This window comes from Rhinoderma darwinii, chromosome 5, assembly GCF_050947455.1.
Source record: "Rhinoderma darwinii isolate aRhiDar2 chromosome 5, aRhiDar2.hap1, whole genome shotgun sequence".
NCBI classification, from domain to species: domain Eukaryota; kingdom Metazoa; phylum Chordata; class Amphibia; order Anura; family Rhinodermatidae; genus Rhinoderma; species Rhinoderma darwinii.
In genome coordinates this window covers 293,876,951-293,904,949 of record NC_134691.1, presented here as the reverse complement: position 1 = coordinate 293,904,949, position 27,999 = coordinate 293,876,951, and the positions used below count along the sequence as shown (strand labels likewise).

At 40.6% G+C, this 27,999-nt stretch overlaps 1 protein-coding gene across 2 annotated transcripts in view; it reads right to left on the bottom strand.

The window, feature by feature from the left end:
- The window catches only part of HDAC9 (histone deacetylase 9), a 407,399-nt gene extending 384,104 nt beyond the window's left edge, over window positions 1-23,295 (bottom strand). For both annotated transcript variants that reach the window (XM_075827302.1, XM_075827303.1), the window contains exon 1: window positions 23,066-23,295. The gene's annotated coding sequence lies outside the window, so the exon portion shown is untranslated. The remainder of the gene's footprint in view (window positions 1-23,065) is intronic.
- Between the last annotated feature and the right edge of the window lie 4,704 nt (window positions 23,296-27,999).

Below are 27,999 nucleotides of genomic sequence, written 5' to 3'. Positions count from 1 at the left end.
AACTAGAATCCAAAACTGCATCACAAACTACATGCGTGATCCAACCATACAATTTACTTTCCTTTAGGATCCACACCTGACTTTCCATAAACAGTGTAAAGTTTTCCAATGTTTTGGTATACTGAGTATATCAAAGCATTATACCTGCGATCGGAAGATCGCATTGTAAAGTCCACTAGTGGGACTAAAAAAAAAAAAACGGATACATTTTTTTTCCATAAAAAGTGTTTTTATTTAATAGAAGTGTAAAAAAAAAAAACATACACATATATGGTATCGCCATGATCGTAATGACCCAAGTAATAAAGTTAACACATTAATTAAACCGCAAGGTGAATGCCATGCAAAAAAACACAAACACAAAAAATTGAAAAAACTAGAAAGAATGTTTGATCATTAAGGCCAAAATAGGCCTGGTCCTTATGGGGTTAAAGGACTTACTCTTGAGTTTTACATTATTCTGTTCACCATTTCTGAGACTTAAAGGCTATGGGTAACTTTGCACTGAATTTTTTTCCTACCATTTATCTGTTGTAGAGTCTGTGCAACTCCTGTACAGAGCTGAAGGTGCTGCTGATTCTGACAAAGACCCCAGCACACTGCTCCTGGCTGTGCAAGCTCTCTCTTCTCTTCTCTTCTCCACCATTCTCACAGTGTTAAAGCTAGCAGCAGGGAGGGGGAGAAGGTTGTACATGGCAGATCAGAGTTTAACGTAGGGAGAAAAGCACCCCAGGAAGAGCAGATTCCAGAGGTTGTTTATGGCAGATCAGAGAACAGATGAGGAGGAAAGCACACAGGGCAATCTGCTAGGGAAGGAGAGATAACACAGTACGTGTAGCACCCAAAGACTCTGCAAGGGGAGGAATAGGGGAAATCACATTTCTCAGCATCAGTGTCTGTCAACACAAGGGAGAAGAGATCCCTCATGGGATGTAGAAAGAGAATGCAGTACAGGGATGTAGCTGTGCTGATACATTAAAGCTATTGAAGGCAGCAGAATCCTGGACTTACAGAACTCACATCCAGCATGTGTAACTGGGAGGGACATGTCCACATAAGAAAAGCCAGAAACTAGGAGCAGATTGTAAACTGAATATCATAATATGAAATGAATGAATATAGGAATATTTACTTAGTGCAATTTTTTCTTAACTCCAGGTAACCGGTGACATATATATATATAGCCTTTAAATTTTTTAAAAAAAAATTTAGACAAAAAGAGGAGTTAAGCCTGCAGAGAGGAGATGTGTGATTGAATACTTTAAGAGCGTGCGCTTTTTTTAAATCTTTTCTCAGTTTTTAGAACTGAACGCAAATCCAATAGTACCAAAATTCCCTTCCAAGAGGCGTTTTCATTCGGTTTAAGCCTGAGGAGGGACCTTACTATACTGCTCCACCACAATGTTATTGAATCTATGAATGCTTCATCAACGTCATTCAATGTACAAATGCTCCAAGAACACACTATGAAGGGTCGAATGTACAGATATGCATATGGGACAGAAGCCAAAACAAAAGAAAAACGTCATCTGTGAGATCATAACACTGTTTCTATACCTAACTGTTTTACTAACAGTTGTTGAAAGCAAGAGCAAAAAAAAGAGGTTTGCCACTATAAGTTCATTTTAAAGTCCAAATATCTTCCTATTCATGGCGTGGTGGGTGATAGAAAATAGTTATTTAGTTTCAACTTTGAGTTGGGGCTGCATTGATTCTTTTGGCAAACAATTTTGCTCAGCTCTTTCCATAACTTCCAAAAACTTGAATGGAGTAAGCCGCACATGTGTCAGGAGACCCCCCATTCAAAGCGGTAGGACCCACATTATGACATATCCTGTGGATATGCCAAAAATGTCTGAGATGGAAATACCCCTTTAACCCCTTCCCGCCGGATCACATATATAAACGTCATTAAAATCGGTGTCTTACCGCATTTTGACGTTACTGTACGTCATGGAGATGAAGCTGGCTCAGGAGCTGAGCCAGCGACATCACCACCGGGTGACAGCTGTATGTTACAGCTGGCACCCTAAGGTATCGGCCAGGACCGGAGCTAGCCTCCGATCCGACCGATTAACCCCTCACATGCTGCGTTCAATAGAGATCGCAGCATGTGAGGAGTTTATAGCCACCGGCACCCCAGCAACGTGATCGCTGGGTTGCCGGTGGCTGCAAAGGCGATCGGAGGGCTAATGCTTACCTCCCGATCAGCCTGTAACGGAATCCTCCTATGCCCCGTCGTCGGCGGGGCCCAGGAGGCTTCCGGTACCATCGGCAAGATGGCGCCGGCTCAGCTTCCGGCTCAGAAGCTGAGCCGGCGTCATCAGCAGTGGGTGTCCGCTGTATGTTACAGCGGACACCCCGATCTATCGCCAGGAACCGGAGCTAGCTCCGATTCCTGGCATTAACCCCTTCGATGCAGCGATCCATTGTGATCGCTGCATCCTAGAGGTTTGTAGAAAATCGGCAGCCTTGCCATGCGATGGCAAGGCTGGCGACTGCTACCATAGCAACAGGAGCCCTAACAATGGACTCCTGTCTGCCATTACGTAAGCTGATTAGGCCCCGCCCAGAGGCGGAGCCTGATCGGCTTGCTGTCAGTGAACAACTGACAGTTCCAATACATTGCACTACATAGGTAGTGCAATGTATTAGAACATCAAACAAACAGTTGGACATTCAAGTCCCCTAGTGGGACTAAAGAAAAGTGTAAAAAAAGTAAAAATAAAAGTTGGAAAACATACAATAAAAGTTTCAAATAATAACACAAAACACAATCGCCCTTTTTCCCTTATCAAGTCATTTATTATTGAAAAAAATAATAAAGCCATACATATTTGGTATCGCAGCGACCATAACGACCTGAACTATAAAAATATTATGTTATTTATCCAGCGCAGTGAACGCCGTAAAAAAAAACCTCAAAAACACTGCCATAATTACTGTTTTTTTGGTCACTGTCTTCCAAAAATTGAAATAAAAAGTGATCAAAAAGTCGCATGTATCCAAAAATGGTACCGATAAAATCTATACCTCGTCTCGCAAAAAACAAGCCCTCACACAGCTCCATCGATGAAAAAATGTAAAAGTTATGGCTCTCACAACTTGGCGACAGAAAAAATACATTCTCTTTCCAAAAGTAATTTTATTGTGCAAAAAGTTATAAAAAAGTTCTATAAATTTGGTATCGCCGGAATCGTACTGATCCGCAGAATAAAGGTAACATGTAGTTTATAACGTACGGTGAACGGTGTATATAAAAAAAAAAGTGGCACAAGCTGGTCACGACATATTTGACACTGAATTGGCATATCTAGGGAAACATTTTAATTTGTACCTTCCGCAGCGCAATCATTTATGGAAAAGACACGTGGGGTGAAAATGCTCACTACACCTCTTAATAAATGCCTTGAGGGGTGCAGTTTCCAAAATGGGGTCACTTCTCAGGGGTTTCTTTTATTATTTCACATCAAAGCCTCTGCAATTGTGAACCAATACTTTATAAGTCGCCAAATTAGGCCTCAATTTTACATGGTACTCTTTCACTCCTGAGCCCTGTCGAATGTCAAGGCAAAAGATTAGGGCCACATGTAGGGTGATTCTAAAACAGGGAAACACCGCATAATAATTGAGAGCTGTCTTGTTATGGTGGCACAAGCCGGGCACCACATATTGGCGTATCTAAGGAAAAATTCCCATTTTCATTCTCCCACATCGTGTGCACACGAATTTCTGCAAAACACCTGTGGGGTTAACATGCTCACTACACCCCTAGGTGAATACCTTGAGGGTGTTGTTTCCAAAATGGGGTCACTTCTGGGGGGGATCCGCTGTTTTGGTCCCACAGGGACTTTGCAAATGCAACATAGCGACCAGAAACCAAATGCAGCAAAATCTGTACACCAAAAGCAAATGGCGCTCCTTCCCTTCTGAGCCCTGCCGTGTGCCCAAACAGCATTTTACGACCACGTGTGGGGTATTGCCGTACTCCAGAGAAGTTGCTTTACAAGCGTTGGGGTTCTTTTTTTCCTTTATTTGTTGAGAAAATTAAAAATTTGGAGCTAAAGCTACGTCTTATTGAAGAAAAAGGATTTTTTTTATTTTCACTGCCCAATTCTAATAAAATCTATGAAACACCTGTGGGGGCAAAATGCTCACTACACCCCTAGATGGATTACTCAAGGGGTGTAGTTTTCTCAATGGAGTCACTTTTTTGGCGTTTTCACTGTTTTGGTACCTCAGGGGCTTTGCAAATGCGACATGGCCTGCGCAAACCATTCCTGCTAAATTTGAGCTCCAAAAGCCAAATGGCGCTCTTTCCCTTCTAAGCTCCGCCGTGTGTCCAAACATCCGTTTATAACCACATGTGGGGTATTGTTTTACTCGGGAGAAATTGCTTTACAAATGTTGTGGTGCTTTTTCTCCTTTAGTCCTCGTGGAAATTAGAAAAAATTAGCTAAACCTACATAATCTTTGAAAGAATGACGATTTTTATTTTCACGGCCTACTTCCAATAATTTCTGCAAAAAACTTGCGGGGTCAAAATGCTCACTATACCCCTAGATAATTTCCTCAAGGGGTGTAGTTTCCAAAATGGGGTCACTTTTGGTGGATTTCCACTGTTTTGGCACCGAAAGAGCCCTTGAAACCTGACATGGTGCCTAAAATATTTTCTAATAAAAAGGAGGCCCAAAATCCACTAGGTGCTCCTTTTCTTCGGAGGCCGGTGGTTCAGTCCATTACCACACTAGGGCCACATGTGGGATATTTCTAAAAACTGCAGAATCTGGGCAATAAATATTGAGTTGCGTTTCTCTGGTAAAAACTTCTGTGTTACAAAAAAAATAGAATAAAAATTAATTTCTGCAAAAAAAAATGAAATGTGAAAATTTCACCTCTACGTTGCTTTAATTCCTGTGAAACGTTTAAAGGGTTAAGAAACTTTCTAAATGCTGTTTTGAATACTTTGAGGGGTGAAGATTTTAAAATGGGGTGACTTTTTGGCGGTTTCTAATATATAAGGCCCTAAAAGCCGCTTCACAACTGAACTGGCCCCTGTAAAAATAGCCTTTTGAAATTTTCTTGAAAATGTGAGAAATTGCTGCTAAAGTTCTAAGCCTTGTGACGTCATAGAAAAATAAAAGGACGTTCAAAAAACGATGCCAATCTAAAGTAGACATATGGGGGATGTTAATTAGCAACAATTTTGTGTGGTATAACTGCCTGTCTTACAAGCAGATACATTTACATTTAGAAAAATGCTAATTTTTGCAATTTTTCACCAAATTTTGGTGTTTTTCACTGGTAAATATTGAATTTATCGACCACATTTTTCCACTATCATAAAGTCCAATGTGTCACGAGAAAACAATCTCAGAATCGCTTTGATAGGTAAAAGCGTTCCGGAGTTATTACCACATAAAGTGAAATATGTCAGATTTGAAAAAATGGGTCTGGTCCTGAAGGCCAAAATGAGCTTGGTCCTGAAGGGGTTAATATTGACCAAAAAAAAAAAGGTGAACCTACATTTAAACTCTAGAAAGATTTATTAAAACTTTTAGAAGCCTGTTTGAAGGTCAAAAGTCGCAACATCCCATCTGCAGTTACATTTTACAGTGTACAGTACTAGAAAATTGTTATTTACTGCAAACATCTAATAACCACTTCCTCGGAAGCCTTCCTTGCTGTCTGAACTAAAATATTCATTACAAATGTAATAATGTAATCTCCCAAAACCAGTATAAATCACAATACGCCCAGACACAGGGGCCTGGTATCGACAGTCATCTATAAATGAAAGCTTTTCAGAACAGATGGCTGCAGTTATAATGTGATGTATAATGGCACATTCACAAACAGTGCATCCGTTCAATCACTCTTTAATATTATATATTGTTTTTGTAGAAAGAAATATTGTATTCCATTAGTTACAAAACGACAATATATTCATGCTGCATTTGTGGTTAATGTGTTTGCAGAATAAAGGAACAGATGACTGCATCCAACACGCAATGAAAGGAAACACCCAATGTGGGTTTAGGCTGCAATTGTTTAAAGGGGCCCTCCACCTACATTGATCCTCTTATGAAGTGGTGCTGAAGATGATTTGCCAGTCTTAAAGACTAGAGGGGAGGTAACTAGTAGAGAAGCAAGTTGGATTGATCATGAGAAATGTTGATTCTACAATTAAACCTGTTGGAATCAGAGATCTATATTTATTGTATTAGTACATTTTTCCTTGCATTATACCTCTCATCACAGTCATGGGTTTTGGGAACATCTGTCTATTTTGTGCAGTTACATAAGGGACACATTCATATTTCACAGTTACAAAATAAACTCTGTATAAGGAGGATCTGTTACAAGAACAGATCGTCATTTATTAATGAAGCTTCTGTTACTCTCTCTTCCATAGTACCCCATATGGAAAAGATTAGTATATCATGTCATTTGCATTAGTGTCATGCAGATCTGTCTTTGGGGACACCAGAGCCCTGTGACAACTGAGCTCCTATAATGCTATTTAGGTTTTTTTTAGTTCGTTTTTCCAGAAGTGCAAGCTCTGTATAGGCACCAAGCAGGCAAGATGTTAGGACATTTGAGCTGCCGGTCTGCAGACATACAAGATCAGTGTAAGATAAGTAATGCAATTTATTTACAACTTTAATATATAACAGCCCTAACTGATCGGCTCCAAAGTCAGGCTTAATCGGGGCTGTCTTCTGCTGGACCTTTGAGGCACATTATAGTGTCAGAGCCTTGGCCCAATGGAGGAACTACTGGTAGCACCTAGTAGTCAGTTCTGGTCTGGATACAGTGTTTAAGTAAAAGATGCTAGAGATGTCATACTGACTATCACCAGTTCATCGAATTGTCCTAGATTAGACAACCCCTTTTAAAATTCCATTGATCTTTTAGTTATTCCATTGACCTCAGTGAGCGTTGTGTAATGCTTTATTCTCCAACCCCTAGGGACGCAGCAAATTTTGGTCTTGAGTACACAGGTAATTTATTTGTTTTGCCTCGCTGTGATCCACAGCCATAACTTTTTTATTTTTCCATTTTTTTCGTGTTTTTTTTTACCGTGCAATATAAATAATATGGTAACTTTATGGTTACGGGAATACCAAGCATGTATTGTTTTTTTTTTATGTTTGATCTTTTTTATTCAATAAATGCAAATTTTATGGAAAAAAAAGTGTTTATTGCACCAAGGAGTTAAATCTACAGGGGTTCCCAAGCATCAGGACCCCTGTGATCAGATTATCATTGAGGGAGTGGTCTAATAAAAAAAGAAACAAATGTGTTAGGCTGGATTAACACGAACGTGTATTGCGTCCGTGCGGGCCGCGTGGTTTTCACGCGACATGCACAGACCAATACAAGTCTATGGGGCAGTACAGACAGTCCGTGCTTTTTGCACAGCGTTTGTCCGCTGCGCAAAAAGCGCGACATGGTCAATATCTCGGCGTATTTTGCGCATCACGCACCCATTGAAACCACGCAGCCGCGCATCATATGATGCTGCCTCACGGAGCAGATAAGTGGCTTTTGCGCAAGCAAAACGCTGCGTGTTCTGCGTGCACAAAAACGCCACGCACGTCTCAATCAGCCCTTTTACAAACAACACTATTGATATATAACCTTTTGCATGTTCAAAAAATGTTACAGGCAGGCACATGCAAACCAGTCGTTAAAAGTTGCATGAAGGTGGAAAACGCCATATTCCCTAAAGCGAAACCTAAACATAATTATAATCCTAATTTGTATATTTTCATATGAACTGATTTTCATCCGCCTTATTATTTCTAGAGTAATAAACTTATGTAGAATATCTTGGGATGTTCTTACTCCATTGTAACATTAGAACAGCTGCTCTTGTCTCCATAATGCAGCCCAAGCAACCTAGTTTTATTTGATGAGTCAAATAGGATGATACAGCTGTTGTGTAATGGGTCACAACTTCAGTTTTCTTTATTTCAGCATACTAAATATGTACCATATTTTTGAAAAGGGAGCAAGATTAATGTAATATAGTTATAGCCACCTATGAGTCAACATAAAAAATAATGATGGTGCAAATAAATGTCATTTACTGGTGTTTTGTTGCTCTTGTTTTTGTTCCACATAAAAGGGATCTGTAAAATATTTTTCATGACTCATATTTCACTTTAATATACTACTGAACTGAAATAAAAGCCCCTTGTAATACATCAATAATAGTGTGGGAACACTTCATTTATGCTTTTATAATAACACAATAAGAAAGTTGCAACAAACTATGTTGTGAATAATGTCATGTCCTGTGATAGTCAAAGGTTCATTAATATTTCATTTTTTCTTTGATTTCTGAAGTGGAGTCTTATTTAATACTGCCGAGGGATAATGACAAGACCCATGGAGAGGGTTCTTAAAAGAGGTATCTGGATCATTTACAAGTGAAATCTTTACAAGTGTTGGGTGCATATGTTACTGAGATACTGTACATAGAGAGCTTTGCAAGTACAATGTAGCTGGATAGTAAAAGCAGTATAGTGCCACTGACCGTATTCCCAATTGATTCTTAGTATTTATTTCACCTTTTCTGTAGAGCTGTACAGAGATTTTCATATACAGAAAAGAGACGGCAGCACTCAAAGTAGAAAAAATGTTGTTTTCTTTAATTCATCAAAACATGGACATGCAACGTTTCAACCCTGTCAGGGTCTTTCTCAAGCATAGAATACAAAGAACAAGTGCACAATTTATAGCATCATCATAACATATCAATCTAATGTGAGTGACATATGTTATATGTTTATATTGTCTATGGATTATCCACTATTTTTACTATTTTATGAATTTTTGTATAAATTAACTCACAGGATATGATGTCACGGTACACCTGCTATAAATGAAACGTTGCATGTCCATGTTTTGATGAATTAAAGAAAACACATTTTTTTTTTACTTTGAGTGCAGTGGTCTCTTTTCTCTATATGGATTTGTGATCTCTTTTGAACCGGGGATACTTACCTGCGTGCACTCCCCGATAAGTTGGGATACTGTTGTTCCGTCTCCATTTCTGATTGTGCTGATGGATATCCAAGTTTTGTACAGAGATTTTGACCATTCACATCAATCCCAAGTTTATTTAAAATTAAGATTTTATTATTTAAAATAAAAAAAAGATTACGTGGATAAACTACAGTGAAGGAAATAAGTATTTGATCCCTTGCTGATTTTGTAAGTTTGCCCACTGTCAAAGACATGAACAGTCTAGAATTTTTAGGCTAGGTTAATTTTACCAGTGAGAGATAGATTATATTTAAAAAAAAACCTGAAAATCACATTGTCAAAACTATATATATGTATTTGCATTGTTCATAGAGAAATAAGTATTTGATTCCTTTGGCAAACAAGACTTAATACTTGGTGGCAAAACCCTTGTTGGCAAGCACAGCAGTCAGACGTTTTTTGTAGTTGATGATGAGGTTTGCACACATGTTAGATGGAATTTTGGCCTACTCCTCTTTGCAGATCATCTGTAAATCATTAAGATTTCGAGGCTGTCGCTTGGCAACTCGGATCTTCAGCTCCCTCCATAAGTTTTCGATGATATTAAGGTCTGGAGACTGGCTAGGCCACTCCATGACCTTAATGTGCTTCTTTTTGAGCCACTCCTTTGTTGCCTTGGCTGTATGTTTTGGGTCATTGTCGTGCTGGAAGACCCAGCCACGAGCCATTTTTAATGTCCTGGTGGAGGGAAGGAGGTTGTCACTCAGGATTTGACGGTACATGGCTCCATCCATTCTCCCATTGATGCGGTGAAGTAGTCCTGTGCCCTTAGCAGAGAAAAAACCACCAAAACATAATGTTTCCACCTCCATGCTTGACAGTGGGGACGGTGTTCTTTGGGTCATAGGCAGCATTTCTCTTCCTCCAAACACGGCGAGTTGAGTTAATGCCAAAGAGCTCAATTTTAGTCTCATCTGACCACAGCACCTTCTCCCAATCACTCTCAGAATCATCCAGATGTTCATTTGCAAACTTCAGACGGGCCTGTACATGTGCCTTCTTGAGCAGGGGGACTGCAGGATTTGAATCCATTACCGCGTAATGTGTTACCAATGGTTTTCTTGGTGACTGTGGTCCCAGCTGCCTTGAGATCATTAACAAGTTCCCCCCGTGTAGTTTTCGGCTGAGCTCTCACCTTCCTCAGGATCAAGGATACCCCACGAGGTGAGATTTTGCATGGAGCCCCAGATCGATGGCGATTGACAGTCACTTTGTATGTCTTCCATTTTCTTACTATTGCACCAACAGTTGTCTCCTTCTCACCCAGCGTCTTACTTATGGTTTTGTAGCCCATTCCAGCCTTGTGCAGGTCTATGGTCTTGTCCCTGACATCCTTAGAAAGCTCTTTGGTCTTGCCCATGTTGTAGAGGTTAGAGTCAGACCGATTAATTGAGTCTGTGGACAGGAGCCTTTTATACAGGTGACCATGTAAGACAGCTGTCTTTAATGCAGGCACCAAGTTGATTTGGAGCGTGTAACTGGTCTGGAGGAGGCTGAACTCTTAATGGTTGGTAGGGGATCAAATACTTATTTCTCTGTGCACAATGCAAATAAATATATATAATTTTGACTATGTGATTTTCTGTTTTTTTTTAAATATAATCTCTCTCACTGGTAAAATTAACCTACCCTAAAAATTCTAGACTATTCATGTCTTTGACAGTGGGCAAACTTACAAAATCAGCAAGGGATCAAATACTTATTTCCTTCACTGTATTTAGCCTTGAAAAGAGACGACTAAGGGGGGATATGATTAACTTATTTAAATATATGAAAGACCCATACAAGAAATATAGTGAAAACCTGTTCCATTTAAAATCCCCTCAAAGGACAAGGGGGCACTCCCTTCTTCTGGAGAAAAAAAGGTTCACCCTGCAGAGGCAACAAGCCTTCTTTACTGTGAGAACTGTGAATCTATGGAATAGTCACCGCAGGAGCTGGTCACTGCAGGGACAGTAGATGGCTTTAAAAAAGGCTTACATAATTTTCTAGATTGAAAAAATATCAGATCCTATGTCAATGTATAGAATTCTTGTTTGAATGTTGATCTAGTCGGATCACCACTTGGGATCAGAAGGGAATTTTTCCCTTTTGTATGAAAGATTGTTTAATGCCGTGTGGGTAATTTTTATATTTATTAATGTATTATTTATTTATTTTTTAAACCTTCCTCTGGATCAGTAGGGGTAAAACCAAGTTCTATAATTTCTCCCATCGATTTGTTGAACGTGATAGACATACCGTATGTCTTTTTTCAACCGTACTATGTAACTATTTAACTTAACAGTGCACCACACATACAGTAGGCAAAGTACATACTGTATGTCAACACATTAAAGTACGAAATCCAGAAAACTCCTTTAAAGGGTAACTAAACTTTCACAAAACTTCTGACATGTCATAGTAACATGTCGGAAGTTTTGATCAAGGGGAACTGAGAACTGAGACCACCACCGATTACTAAAATGAAACGGCAGAACCGTTCGGATGAGCCCTGAGCCGCTTCATTTCTGTTTTGTTTTTCTCGGAAAGCCGAGCAATTGGTGTACGGGCTCAATAGAAAGTCTATCAGAAACCAAGCAGCTCAGGGCTCACCCGAGCGCTTCTGCAGCCTCGTTTTAGCGATCGGTGGGGGTCTCAGTGCTAAGACCCCTACCGATCAAAACTTCTGACATGTCACTATGATATGTCAGAAGTTTTTTGAGTTTAGTTACCCTTTAAGACAAAAATATACATATATATTAAGTTAATAAGAAATGCAGAACAAATTACCGTGCATTCGTTTCTTATCCTTATTTTATATGACAGTATATATATGTATATATATATATATATATATATATATATATATATATATATATATATATATATATATATATATATATATATATATTATGTAAACTGGTAAATGCTGACACGTATGCTCTCATGTTAATATCTCTGAAAATAGAGTTGTCCACACAAATCTCTTGTAAGGCTCCCAGCATGCTCTTACAGTAACAGTACTAGAAAGACTAAAAGGCTGCTGTGAAATTGGTTATCACCTGGGGGGGAAAAAATGGCTGGCAGACACTCAGGGGAATCCATCCCCATTGACATCTGGGTAAGAATATTACTGATTATTCTTATAGCTCCGCCCCTTAATGTAAAGGATACATTTATTTAACAAATATTTCCAGATATCTAAACAAAAACTGTTCAGACAATATCTCTTAATGTTTATAATAAAACTGATACATGTGTTTATTAAAAATCCCATGTATTGTCATCCTTATCATACAGTAATGTCCAAGGAGAATAGATACATTGGTTTGTAATAAAACCCTATTAGGGAGGAAACGAGTTACTCATTGATGGCACCAGTGTACTATATTTCTCAGCATTCTTTTTATTTCAACTACTTTAAAAAAATAATCCTGGTAATTTTATAGGTTATAGATTATGGTAAAGCCTTCGGACTGTCCGACACACCTCTAGTGACAAATAAATGTTAGATCACTGATTCAGCATCAGGTCTCGTACTCTACACACACAGATTCAATCAATTATGTCTGCAAAGTGTGAGGAATGGCGAGGGGGGATCTCACTGATATTGACAACCAGGGACACCTAAGAGGGTAAATGGGGAGGTAAAACAGCTCCATGAGAGCCATTATGTCTGACAATGGAAGTGGCGAGATAGCTACTGCTGTGAATTTAAAATGAGATATACAGTTCTCTAACATTCCCATAAACTTTGCTCCATAGTGAACTTAAAGAGGTTGTCCTCTTTAGACCCCCAGCAATAAGATGTAATCTTTGGGGAAGCTAGCATTAAAGGGCTTTACTATCAGGGACCCGCAGCTATCTCTAGAACACCCCCTAAACTCTTGTTTGTTGTGGGTTCGGGGTAAGGTGAGTATAACTTTTATTATTTTCTGGGGGAAAATGGGGGCACCATATGCTTCTAGTGGGCACTATATGCTACCAAGGGTGCTATATGTTACCAGGAGGCACTATATGCTACCAATATATGCTATCAGGGGATACTCTATGCTACCAGTATATGCTACCAGGGGGCACTATATGCTAACAATATATGCTATCAGGGGATAATCTATGCTAGCAGTATATGCTACCAGGGAGCACTATATGCCTCAAAATAGTAATACAAATGTCCTTCTCTGTTATATGGGGCACAAAAGCGGCATTATTACTTTGTTGGGGGCACAAAGGTGGCCACTTTTACTATGTGGGGCATTAAAAGGTGCACTTGGCACCACTGTGTGGGGTATAAAAAAAATGGCACTATTACTTTGTGGGACACAAAAGGGGCTACTACCACACTACTGTGTGGTACACTATAACAGTCTAGGGTGCAACTAATGTCTGGAGCACTATAATGGGCAATATCTGTTTGGAACTGTTATTTTATGGGGGCAGTATCTAACTGCCACTATTGTTTTCAGGGGCACTATCTGTGTGGAACTTTTTTTGGGGAGGGTAACTATAGTTATGACACCAATTTTTTTTAAGTGCATTATTTGGGGGCACTGTGCAGTACAGCAGGTATGGTAATAGAGGCAGATAGGGCAGCAACAGGCACAGAATTGGCGGTAGCCGCAGAATGGAAAGTTTGTATAGGTGGGGAGGGTGCTGGAAAAGTGAGGAGCCAAAGGTGTCTGGGCAGACAACTATGCAGACACCAATCAGGACTCGAATAAGTCTTCATAGCGTCCTCGGCCAGATGGAAAAGACTAAGAAGGGTGAGTTCACATGTAGCGTAAATACTGTGGATTATCTGCAACGGATTTCGTTGCGGAAAATCCACAGCATAATACAGTAGCAAGAGAGTAGCATCCCATCCACACGCTGTGTAAGTGCTGAGCGGAAAAATCACTCAGAAATTGACATGCGGTGCGGTTTTTTAATCCGGGATTAGTGTGGTATGTGCGTAATCGCTGCCTATTTGTTGCGGGATTTTACCATTGAATTCAATAGGAAGGTAAAACCTGCAACAAATAGCAGATATTGCGTTTTTATGCAGCGAAAAATCAGCAACTGGTGGTTATATAAAGGCCCTATTACAACGGCCGATTTTGGCCGGTGAAGGGAGCGCCGATCAAGACATTGTTGATCGGCGCTCGTTTGCTCCTGTCACAAGGAGCTATGGAAGGGGACGAGCAGTCTTTACTCTGATCGCTCATCCCCATACACTAATATCATGTCGGCAGCGTGTCTCCCTGTTTACACTGGGAGATGTGCTGCTGACAACGATAATATTTTACTTTTTTAAAAAGATATGATCAGCAGATGAACTATACAAAGACTAAAGGGGGATTTACACAGGGCAATTATCATCAACGAGCGTTATATGAACACTCGTCTGCCTGAAAATTGCCCAGTGTAAATCCCCCTTTAGTCTTTGTATAGTGGTTTTCATTCCGTTACAGAATGGTGGTATTATTCAGTGACTATTGAATGGTAATGACATAATGGTCATGGTGTGGTGGTAATATTTGGGCCTTGTTATAGTGGTATTCTTGGTAATATTGGTCTTTGTAAAGAGACTGTGACTTTAGTAAATAGTATGTGACTGTGTTGTTGGTGCAATACTTAAGCATTTGGGGATCCACTTAAATTTTTTCCAAGGGCCATACTTCTAAAATCAGCCCTGAGATGGAGATGAAGGTATATGGAGTTATTGGCTCTAGGGGAGAATAGCTCCATACATACAGAATGCGAGGAATATGCCACAATTAGTTTTTTAGTTGGAGGCATACAGAGTTACAGTAGGAGTCGCATGTACTTCTATGGCAGTCCTATTATGGCTCTATACAGAAGGCAGATGTAACATGGCTATAGCAGTCATCTGAGCTCCTACAATACACTGCTCACGTTTAACAAGAAACGATAAGTCTGAAAATGACATCAGGCATGAACAGAAAAGAAAACTTCATATAACTCAAGATCATTATAAGATATGCAATACAAAAGATCTACAAAGTAACTCACATGGTTGATGGATTTTAACTGTGGAGAGTGGGGTTTTCCTTTAACGCTCAATGCATAGTAAGTAGGTCGGGGGAGGGGGGCTGTTGTTTGGGAAGGCATGTAAAAGCTTTACTTTGCATTAAAATCTGGAATTATTATTCATAATTTTATCGGATTAGGTGGAAAGTTTTAATTTTAAATGTCAATTGCTTCTCTGCATAAATCAACTGAGCAGTTTAATTAAATTCCCAAAAATATGAGATTCATTGTACGTTTCTGTGGCAACCTCATTGACCTTATATGCCTGGTCATTTACATCTGATAGCTGATAACACAAAACTATCTCGGTTAAATTTGGCTTTGGGCCCAAATTATATGCTTTTTTCCCTGATGGGTAGATGTCTATGTTATCCTAAAAATGATGGTTAATGGGGCTAAGCTGCAATATAAAAAAACTGCCCACTGACAAGAGTGCCAATGTTTCTAGAAAAAAAAATAAGTGGCCCACATTTACTAATGATGTCTAATAGTTAGACATTGTAAACTTAGACCAGGCAGGCACAAAATGCATCAAATTCATCCCAGTGGTGCATGCTGCTTGATAATTTTGGCGCATTTTGCTTGACCTGTTAGAGCTAATTCACACGAACGTGAATCTCGTCCATGTGACGCCCGTTAAATCAACGGCCTTCACACGGACCCATGCATTTCAATGGGGCCGTTCACACGACCGTTGTTTCAACGGACTGTGTGATCGCTCCATTGAAAAATAGGACATGTCCTATTTTATTGCGTGTCACGCATCCCTCCATAGACTGTAATCTGTGGGGGATCCGTGACATAGCGGCCCCCCACAAGTGCAGTTTTTCACGTCCGAAGTGGGCTACGTTCTTGTGAATGTAGCCTTAGACACTTTTCCTTATATCTCTTTTGATTGGCTTATTTTGCGCAGAAATTTGTGCTATTTTTTGGCGCATTTTTGGCACACATTGGCACATTTTAAGCTACACCTCCTTTCCGGATAAACATGTGCACTTTCCTGCTAAGACACCCACTTTTCGATACACTTTTAAAAAGTATCTAGTGAGGTGCGAACATCAAAGTTGGGACAAACTGAGCCAATTTGCAGTAAAATGCACCAAAATGTGGCATGTTTTCAACACTTTCAAAACCCAGACACATTAGTAAATCGGCCGTGTCAATATCCCCATCTTGGGTCTATTGTTTTTACTGGGGCCGTATGACGGCCGTTAAATAAACTATCCCTGCCGTGTAAATAGGGCCTAAATCTGCCCCAGTGTGTGTGTGCTGTATGCAAAGAAGCATGTTCCTGCAGAATAGCCAAGAGGAATCGCCTCACATCATCCATGACTTCTTTTGTAATAAATGTTCTTTGGAGACCACCAGGTAATCCCCCTCTGCCAATCAGCCGCAAAGAATGCATGGCTTTGCATACAGCATACACTTCTTTTTTTCTAGAAACAGCGCCACTCTTGTCAGTGGGCTGTGTATGGTATTGTAGCTGGGTGGATGCAGTTACGGGGGGCATTATACTGTGTGGGGGCAGTTATGGGGGGCATTATACTGTGTGGGGACAGCTATTGGGGGCATTATACTGTTTGGGGGCATCTATGGGGAGCATTATATTGTGTGGGGCAGCTATAGGGAGCATTATACTGTGTGGTGGCATTATACTTTGGAGGCAGCTATGGGGGGCATTATACTGTGGAGGCAAGGCGGCTTGGCATAGGCGTGTGCAGGGGTCTGGTGGTGTTGGGGAGGAGTGGGGGGGCCCAAGCTGAATTCTTGCCCCAGAGCCCATGAGCCTTTAGCTACACCCCTGCTGCCACTCCATTAAAACTCTATGGGTACGACAGAAAGGGTAGAGCACAGGGTCTCCTGTTCTAATGATCTGTCAGTGTCCCAGTCAGAGGCGTAACTACCGCTGTAGCAGCCATAGCGGCTGCTACGGGGCCCGCCATGGCCGGAGGCTCCGCTAGCAGCCACTATGGCTTCTACAGCGTGACGCCACTGAACACTACGGCAGAGCAGGAAGGTATCTGCCATTAAAGGAGTTGCTTCTACAGAACACATGTATCCCCTATCCACAGAATAGGGGATACATGTGTGATCGCTGGGACCCCAAGCGATAAGGAGAACAGGGGACAGAAAGTCCCCCGAAGTTCTCCATGAGAAAACTCTGACTTCCGGGGTCTGTGTCGGCAGCCCCGTAGAAATAAATGAAGCGCGGGTCGCGCTTGTGTGCATGTGTGACCAGCGCTCCTTTCATTTTTATTGAGCTTCTGGATGCAAACCCCGGAAGTCCGAGGTTTCTCATGGAGGACTTCGGGGGACATTCGGTCCCATGTTCTCCTTATTGCTGTGGATCCCAGCGATCACACATGTATGCCCTATCATCTGGATAGGGGATACATGTCTTTGGTGGGACAAACCATAGGCTACAGGCCGTTTTTTGTTGGGTTGGGGGGGGGGTTGGGGCTGTATGGCGTTATCTACAGGGGAGGGCTATATGGCATTATCTACAGGGGACTGTTTGGTGCTATATACAGGGGGGCTGTATGGTGCTATATACAGGGGGGCTGTATGGTGCTATATACAGGGGGCTGTATGGTGCTATATACAGGGGGCTGTATGGTGCTATATACAGGGGGCTGTACAGCGCTATATACAGGGGGGCTGTATGGCGTTATCTACAGGGGAGGGCTATATGGCATTATCTACAGGGGGCTGTTTGGTGATATATACAGGGGGGCTGTATGGTGCTATATACAGGGGGGCTGTATGGTGCTATATACAGGGGGCTGTATGGTGCTATATACAGGGGGCTGTATGGTGCTATATACAGGGGGCTGTACAGCGCTATATACAGGGGGGCTGTATGGCTCTATATACAGGTGGCTGTATTGCGCTAACTACAGGGGGGCTGTATGGCGCTTTATACAGCGAGGGGGCTGTATGGCGCTATCTACAGGGGGCGCTGTGTGGCGGAATCTACAGGGAGGCACTATCTACAAGGGGGTTTGTGTGGCACCCAGGGGAGGAGGGGGCCCTAGTCAAAAGTTTGCTATGGGCCCAGTCTTTCCTAGTTACGCCCATGGTTCCAGTGATTTGACCCACATAGAACGTTTATGTGCAGTCACAAAAACAACAAGGACAATGTCATTATAGATAAGCCACAAGGCTAATTCTGGACTTTTGGACCATAATGTCAGTGATCAGAACTTTAATGGGAGAAGTTTTGCAGTATGTATACATTTCTGTATTAATAATATTCTGGTAAAAGTGGTAGAAAAAATTGGGTGTAGAATACTATATGTGGGAAAAACAAACACCCAATTTTTTTTCAATTTTATGTATTTATTTTTTACTGAACACTATTTGGTAAATTTAGTCTATGGATTTTTTTTCAGTCTATGTAGGCATGTGATGCCTTAATTTTTGGACGAAATTTAGTAGATTTTTAAAGTGGCACATACATATTTCTATATTGTTTTTCCTACAAAGAAAATAGTAAAAATCTACAAAAAAAAATTCCAACAAATTATTAGCTATATTATTTGGAGATGTTAATATGCAAACTGTTATGGTTTAAAGAGGCTCTGTCACCAGATTTTGCAACCCCTATCTGCTATTGCAGCAGATAGGCGCTGCAATGTAGATTACAGTAACGTTTTTATTTTTAAAAAACGAGCATTTTTGGCCAAGTTATGACCATTTTTGTAGTTATGCAAATGAGGCTTGCAAAAGTCCAAGTGGGTGTGTTTAAAAGTAAAAGTCCAAGTGGGTGTGTATTATGTGCGTACATCGGGGCGTTTTTAATACTTTCACTAGCTGAGCGCTCTGAAGAGAAGTAACATCCTCTTCTCTTCAGAACGCCCAGCTTCTGACAGTGCAGATCTGTGACGTCACTCACAGGTCCTGCATCGTGACGGCCACATCGGCACCAGAGGCTACAGTTGATTCTGCAGCAGCATCAGCGTTTGCAGGTAAGTCGCCCCGATGTACGCACATAATACACACCCACTTGGACTTTTACTTTTAAACACACCCACTTGGACTTTTGCAAGCCTCATTTGCATAACTACAAAAATGGTCATAACTTGGCCAAAAATGCTCGTTTTTTAAAAATAAAAACGTTACTGTAATCTACATTGCAGCGCCTATCTGCTGCAATAGCAGATAGGGGTTGCAAAATCTGGTGACAGAGCCTCTTTAAATTATACCAAATATTTGTATATTATAGTGGCAAATGGCAAACTTTTGACAACTTTATACTTTTCCCTTTTTTATGTTCAGATTTCTTTATTTCATCAACTTTTTTCGGCCGTTATAGCTTTTTTATGGGTACCCACACACACAGCGGCTTTGTTGCGGATTTCACTCCTTTTACATTGAAAAAGGGCAGATTTGGAAACATGCAGCATGCTCTACAACTTGCCTGCAACAGTCTTCTGCTGTAGATTTTGTGCCCAAAAATCTAGACGGAACAAATCCGCTACACATGCCGGGGGCTCATTTCTATTTTTATTTCACGTTATGGCATAAGGTACTATGCCATTACATTACCGAATATATATTATATGTCTATACTAATGTTAAAGCTTAGTAATCTGTGCCTTAACGTACAGGATTGTCGATGGAACTGTTCAAACATGGAGGAGCGTGCAGTGTATGATGTCACTGGGATCTCCTCTATGAAATCACGGTCTATAGAACAAATGGTGCACCCACGTAACAGAGGAGGTAAATATACATCCTGTTGCAGTAACAGAGTGAAAGTGATTCTGACTCCCTTGATATTTGCAGAGTTGCAATACTGAATCAGAAACTGATCTACACCCATGTTATTTCTGTAACTGACTCATTTAAATGGGGAAAAAAAAAAATATATACTTTTTACATATACTGCACCTCAAGGTACAGTATTAAACGGTATCTCCAGCCATTTTATATTGATGGCTTATTATTAGGATAGGCCATCAGGATCAGATCGGTGGGTCCGACTCCTGGCATCCCCACCAATCAGCTGACAGAAGGGGCCATGGCGTTTGTTGCCACAGCCTCTTCAGTGTTTACCAGGCACAGCGCCACACATACCCATAGTGGCTGTGCCTTGAATTGCAGCTGAATCCCATCAACTTGAACGAAACCGGAACTACAATGCTACAGCCGCTACAGAAGTGTACGGCGCTGTGCATGTAAGGTCGAAAAACACAGCGTCGACAAATGCCACAGCCCTATCAATCAGATGATCAGCAAGGGTGATGGAAGTCCGAACCCCACCGATCTGATATTGATGGCCATCAATAAAAAATGCCCGGACAACCCCTACAATTACTTCCGGGACGACCATTGTAAGTTGAATATTTTGTAACTTGAGTCCAGTAATCAGTTCTGAAGGCCCCAACATTTCTTCCCAAAATAAGAAAAAATAAAGACTAAAGTGTAACTAAATTTAAAAAAAAACTTTTGACATGTCATAGTGAGATGTCAGAAGTTTTGATCAGTGAGGGTCCGAGCACTGAGACCCCCACCGATTGCTAAAACGAGCGATTGGGTGATTGATGTGCCACTTTGTTTCTGATCAGCTTTCCTCTGAGCTGTGAATAGACTCAATAAAAAGTCTGAGGAAATCAGTAACGAATCGGTACAGTGCTCACCCGAGTGCTTGTGCTGCTTCGTTTTAGCGATTGGTGTGGAGTCTCAGTACCCGGAGCCCCACCGATCAAAACTTCTGATATGTCACTATGACATGTCAAAAGTTTTTTAAAAGTTTAGTTACCCTTTAAAGACAAATAAGCAAATAATAAAAATAAGATAGCGCAAGTATTTACATTTAAAAGTCAGCAATAGCAGCTGGACGCTGTAAATCACATTTTATGATGATGAAAGGAGCTTATTCTGGGAACTGTACAGTGCACAGTGTACCAGAAAAGTAAAATGGAGACACCCTCACCTGGTGACCAAAGCAGGACAGGACATGTAGTACTGTACTGTACTGCAGAGAGGCGCTACTAGACAGAATGCAGATGTATTACCAGTAAAATGTCCATGCTGATTGGCTGGATCTTTCAGCCAATTACGCGCACCGCAGATCCAGTCTGTCTTTGGCACTGTATGTTGAATGTGGTTTCAAGTTACAATGGCCGAGGGAAGACCATTGTATATTGAAAATATTGTAACCTGAGGCCATTGTAAGTTGAGGGGTCACTGTAGATACACACGCATATGAGCAGTTAGGACATTAGCATCATAAAAAGTGCACAACAAAGTGTTCTCTAAAAGATCATCAAATAAATGTCAAAACAAAAAGACCTTTAGTCCATATAAGACCCATTTAACGCTATATTGATGGACAGCCCTGGACTAACAAATCTTTTGCCACATCTGTGGATATTTTCCACAGGTTTTTGAACTGCCTCTCCAAAGCAGTTCCTCACACATCCTCTGCTGATTAGGATAAGATAGATAGATTAGATAGATAGATAGATAGATAGATAGATAGATAGATAGATAGATAGATAGATAGATAGATAGATAGATAGATAGATAGATAGATAGATAGATAGATAGATAGATAGATAGATAGATAGATAGATAGATAGATAGATAGATAGAGATAAACTGATAGATATTATGTTTTATGTTTCACAGAAACGGACAAAACATTTTTCAGTTTCCTAATCTAAATATCTGAGAATTACAGTTTTGTCTAAATCCTTTATCAGTGTATACAATTAACTTCACAATTATTAAATAGTTTGTCCTCTTATCTGATTGGATAATGGAAACATATATATATACATATCCACCAAGATAAAATCGTACTCTTAATAAGTAATTCTAGCCGTACTGTTGGCTGAAATACTGTATACAGTAGGTACTATGGATGGAATTCTGTATATACTGAGTATATATTCCTTCTTTTCCAAAAGGGATCCAAAGGGAATGATCTGGAGTTTATACATTCACAGAAAACATAAGATACTTATATCCCATTATGATCAAAATCTATAAAACCCAGTTACAAAAAACAATTGACTTAACATGTACAGTATACCATTAAACCATTAGAAGTCAATTCAAGCGTGATAACATAAGATTATATTTAATCGAGTACATGACAAATATAGCAAGTTGGAAGTCTAAAACCACTAGTGACCTTCTCAGCAGCAGTCATTTTATTTGTAAGATAATAGCAGAAATTACATGTTCGGAGGAAAGTGTTCCACCTGTTTCCTACCTACTGGTCCCTCTGTGACTCCCTAGTGGAAGATTTAATTACATATGATCACATATCACTTACTGCTGCCTTTCTTTGGCCTGAGCATTGATTTGTTTTTCACTAGGGTATGATGTCATTGAACAACAAGTAGTTATTAATCCATTGCACCCGCTACCCATTTACATCCTCACTATTTTGCTATTAAATGAAGTTAATAGAGCAGAACGTGATGGCAGCCGCCAGGCTGTACCTATTTGTAGAAGTCTGTAGAAGTCCAATGCGAGACAATGAAAATAAATCTATTAACTCTTTGATCTCCAGGGATCATAAATTAAACTTGGGCTTTAAGTATTTCTATGATAAAGTATTTCGAAGCCGCTGGATGTAATGGACTAGGAATTCTATTCTTATGGGTCAGGACTTCTGTACTGTTCTGCCCATACTAACATGGGTACGGTACATCAACCTGCTTATTATCAGTCAATGTAACTTTTTAGTGTCAAAAAAGGAGCAAAATAATAAAAAATTATATTAAACTTTTTTTATAACATAAGGAAATGTTTAATGAGTAAAACATCAACAAAGATTGTAGATACTGTTCATCCACATGTGATATAGGATTATGCAATTGTTATCAGAACTTGGTAGACACCTCTACAGTATGATACAAAGTGATATTAACCATTGTAACAGTGTAATAATAAGGTGCTGTCCAGACACTAGTGTTCATGGGAGAACACTCAGTCTGACAGTTCTAGTCCTTCAGCTATGCAATAAATCACAACTTACCTTTCTGGTTATTCAGTAGCTTGTGAGTGAACTTTCTAATGCATCAACATCATCCATCTTCACCAAGGTGACTAAGGAAATAGAAGGAGTGCGCAGAAGAAGGGGTAAAGTAATTTTAGGCGCTGCAGTTTTTGATCTCAGGTTATAGGAGCACTGCGGAGCTGGACAGAAGACTCAATGATGTTTTGAAATCTGCAGATAGATAGGGAAAGGATGGGTGAGGATGGGAGGGAGAGAAAGATGTGATCACAGCCCGTGGCGACACGAGTAGGATTTGCTAAAAATAGCAACTCAATAGAGAGAGGGAGAGGCTGGCTGAGCCAACAATTGTGGATCAGTTTCACAACACGAGCACGGGCATTGATACTGGCAGCATCCACATTAAGCACACACGGATGCAGGCAAGCTCCTTGCACACTCTCGTCTCAGCATTAACGGCCATTTTTTATTTACCGGTCTTTCTGCTTGGCGAATGGTTTACATAAGGTTTCATTAAGCAGGTCAAGTGTCAGCGTGATAGTCACCATGCCGCACACCTGTACACATGCACATGTGGAGGGGTTACTTACTATACCGTGCTGTGTTAATATCCATGTCATATCTCATGTGCTGATCAGGTAGCTGTGTCACGTACAAAGAACAGCATATTTCTGTCAGAACCGTCTACCTATAAGGTCAGCTTCTCAAGAAACACAGCTGCAGTAGGAAGCACTGTTCTCTATATAGCTGGTATAGTTATAGAGGTAATGATCGGGGTCTAAATGATAAACAATACAATATTTGGGGATCCGTATTTGTTTATTCAATAAAAAGAATATTAAATATCCCATAAATTAACCAATTTATCATATTCATTAAAGGATTGTACACACCTGGTAATCTACAGAAGTCAGTGCCCAGTGTGCCGGCATTGCCCACAGTGCAGTATCATTCATACACCACTCACAACTCAGATTATCAAGTTACCATTGTATGAGAAACTAAGGAAAATTGGAAAACATGTCGCATACATTTTATTAACGACGGAATAGATTTTAGCTGGTTGGATTGGATGGTTTTAGTACTATGGACACAGATTTTCAAGACGAACGGCTCAGTATGGGATAAAAAATTATTGTCAAAAAGTATTTCATTTTACTGAAAAACGTACAGCTCTATTGTCTATCTATGTACTTAAACAGATATGGAAGTAATTGCCATCTACAACTTCAATTTATTTTATTAAAGAGTAAATAAACTTTTGAGATAGTGACATTTCAGCAGTTTTGATTGGTGGGGGTCCGAGCACTGAGACCCCCACCAATCGCTAAAATGAAGCGGGAGAAGTGCTCATCTGATTAAAATGACCCCAGAACCATAAACACATTGAAGGAATTATTCTCATTAGAGATTATATAGGAGCTGTGTAATTCTGTATGCAGTGAGTTTACCTAGTGGCGGCTACCGGTAGCCACTATGACACTTTTAGGACAACACCTGTAACACATGCAGATTTTGTTGCGGATTCTCATGGGAGGGTGAGGTTTATGAAGAGACTTCCTATTCAAATCTCTCTTCCCCTTGTCTCACCAGAAGATGTTGGAAACATTTCATACCTGCCCATCCTTACCTTGGTTCCACTGTACAACTTTTCAAAACTTTTTTTATACATGAATTATGCTGTTGTGGACTTCTATATAAGTACTTAACTGTTGGTGCTCAATTTTTTTTCTGAGTGTTGGCTTTTTGTCTGCTTCGTAGCTCTGCTCCATTAGGGCACAACTCTGATTAACAGCTGCTCTTTTGCTACATTGTCTAAAGGGTATCTGACGAACTTTAAAATTCATCTCATAAGAGACTCAGACAGCCCCCTATTTTCTACACTGCACTTTCTATAGCTGCCACACGTGTACTAATGCAAAAAATGTAGTCAAGTAATTGCAGAATTGCCGAGTTCGGATGACTCAAAAGTTAATTTTATTTAATGTGCGTCACCTTTTACATTTACCAATTTACCAATTTTACAACAGAATACATCCCTCGCATTGTGAAGTCTTTTCACTCACTACTGACGTAAAAATAATTACCGTCTTTAACTGCACACACATTTTGAAGGAATTAATGTAATTACAGATTATTTTTTTTACACTAGGGTTTAGAGGGGCATAAAGTATGGACTATTTGGTATAGGATATTTAAAATATATTCTCAAAAGACTAGTCAAACCTGTAAATTGTAGACTTGTACCTAATGTCTTAGGCGAGCCTATAGAAGCTGCCGCATGGTTTCGTCTGTTTGGGAGCGGCGTGTCGATCCATCCGGAGCTGTGCTGTCATCATGGCAATGGAACACCACGGCTCTCCTCTGCTTGTGAGGTGCGACTACAGATGCGAGATCGGACCCTAGCACGGCATCTAATGTCATTATTCCAGGACCCTAAGGGTATGTTCACACGCCCTATTTACGGACATAATTCTGGCGTTTTAGCCCCGAATTCCGTCCGAAAATACAGCTCCAAAGCAGCAGCAAACATCTGCCCATTCATTTGAATGGGCTTTACGATGTTCTGTGCCGACGGTCATTTTTTTTACGCGCCGCTGTCAAAAGACGCCCGCGTAAAAAAGACGCCCGCGTCAAAGAAGTGCCTGTCACTTCTTGAGACGTAATTGGAGCCGTTTTCCCTTGACTCCATGGAAAAACAGCTCCAATTACGTCCGTAATGGATGCAGCGAAAAGCGCCTGTACTTGCCATTACGTCTGAAATTGCGGAGCTGTTTTCTCCTGAAAACAGCTCAGTGATTTCAGCCGTTACGGACGTGTACGTGTGAACATACCCTCAAGGGGAACTGCTACAGTGTTTCAGTGCTTGGTTATTAGCCCTGCTAGTGAATTTGCTGGTATTTTTCCTATTGTTCCCTGTGATTCCCTGTATTTGACCCAGCTTTTGTGTTGACTCTGCTTGATCCAACTTATCCATGTACAAAACTATGGTCGGACCCTGACACAGTCTCCTGATGCTAATTGCCAGATCTAATGTTACCGTTACCTGCCAGTTGCCGACCTGGATCAGTTTGGCCACGAAACTGTTCATACCAACTATCTCCAGCACGACCATCTATTGGGGATAAACCTGGGGGCATGAATTGTAAATCTTTCTAGCAAAGTCCATACCTCCTTGTGAAGGTTAAGGATGAAGAATGGGGGATTTAGTAGACTCTGCACCACATGTTCACCTGCGCCAACTTAATAATAGTCCAGTTATTCATTGTCCCTGCCTGCTGCGAAACTTTACCTGTGGTGGAACGCCACACCTTTTCGGCCAAGTCTGCATTCTGTCACTAAAGTCTGTTCCTGCTATGCTGTGCTACTCTGCCCTTCAGACATCACCCAAGTGCCATCTATGCTATCTGGGGACCAGAATCCAGGTATGCTCTTGAACCGGTAATCTAATATGAAACGTTACAGTATAACCAAGCACGAAAAAGGGATGTAGTTGAAGGCAAGTGAAGTCACGAGGACGCTCACTGGTCTCAAACATCAGATAGCTGGAATGGCTACTCTGTATAGTATAGGGAAGGTATATATGTGCAGCTATGACCAAAGGTCTAGGAATTACTTCATCCTGAAGTCTTTGGCACTGTACCTTCTCCTGAACCCTAGCCAGCAGTGCCTACATTGGTTGACCTGATTCCACTCACCGGTGATCCAAAAGTACTCCTACACCTGAAATTTATCTGGCAAAAGAAGGTACCTTTTATCTTCAGCTGCCACTTGCTTTTTTACCTAAAGCCCTGTACCTATCAAACCAACCAGGTAAACCACCTGCAGGTAAATGTGGGTACCATTATTTCTTTATTGAAAGGCAAACCTCTGCCTTGGGCACAAAAACTTCTGGAGCAGGATAGCCTTCTCCTCTTTGGTCTCAATGCTTTTCTAGATGCTATGACTATGATAAGCCCCCAGAACATCGTCTGCCAAGTCTAACATTAGATCCCTATGTCAGAGTCCAAGGCCTGTGGAGGTCTGCATTATGGAATTTCGGAGGATTGTGGCTTATTCAAAAGAGGACGTCTGCACTCAAGTTCTTATTTCGTGTGAACCAGCTGAAGCATGAACTAGCTCACGCAGTGTTCTGGAGTGCCTGGAAGGTCTGATCCAGTTGTCCATTCAGATTGACCAATGACTTTGGAAACGATGTCACTAACGTTTGAACCAATCATTTGTCCACTCCCTACTGAGAGCTTGTTACGCCGCTGGTGGTGCTCAAGTCCACAATACCAGAAAATCGCTATCACATGGGTGAAGCATGCATCAATACTGATAGAAAACAAAAGTTACGTTACTCCCCAGTGGATGAGTGGAACCGAATACTGAAGGTAGTAGAAGATGGAGACGATGCATAAATGGAGTGGATGACAGATGAATAGCATGCAAGCAGTTAACAGATGAATAGACAGTGGAAAATAATTAACAGCACTCACAGACCCTATCTAAATACTATCCAGCAACAGGGTGAAAATAGCTTGGCAGTAGACCAAACGTACAGGAAAGGCAAACAAACCAGTGGAACTACTGATCTAAGGATACACATTAATCTACTATTCATAAAGTAGATTTCCCAGAGAACCAACAGGTCCCATAGTACAAACAAACACATAGACAAGAACAAAGTCATCAACTAGAATCTGAAAAGCGATTAGCAGATGCTAGAAACAGTATAACCAGCACCTGAGTAATCCAGGCCTGAAGTATATATAAGCCCAAGAAAAGTACTCCGTCCTAATTAACCAGGCAAAGATAAATGATGACCAAATCCAGACTCAGACCAAAGGCATTGCCTAGCAACGCCCAAACACAGAGATAACAGAAATCATTGATTAGCAGCAGTCCTGCTGCTAATCATAACAGAGCTTACTATATCTTTATTAACATTAATATCCACTATTCTGTTTTCA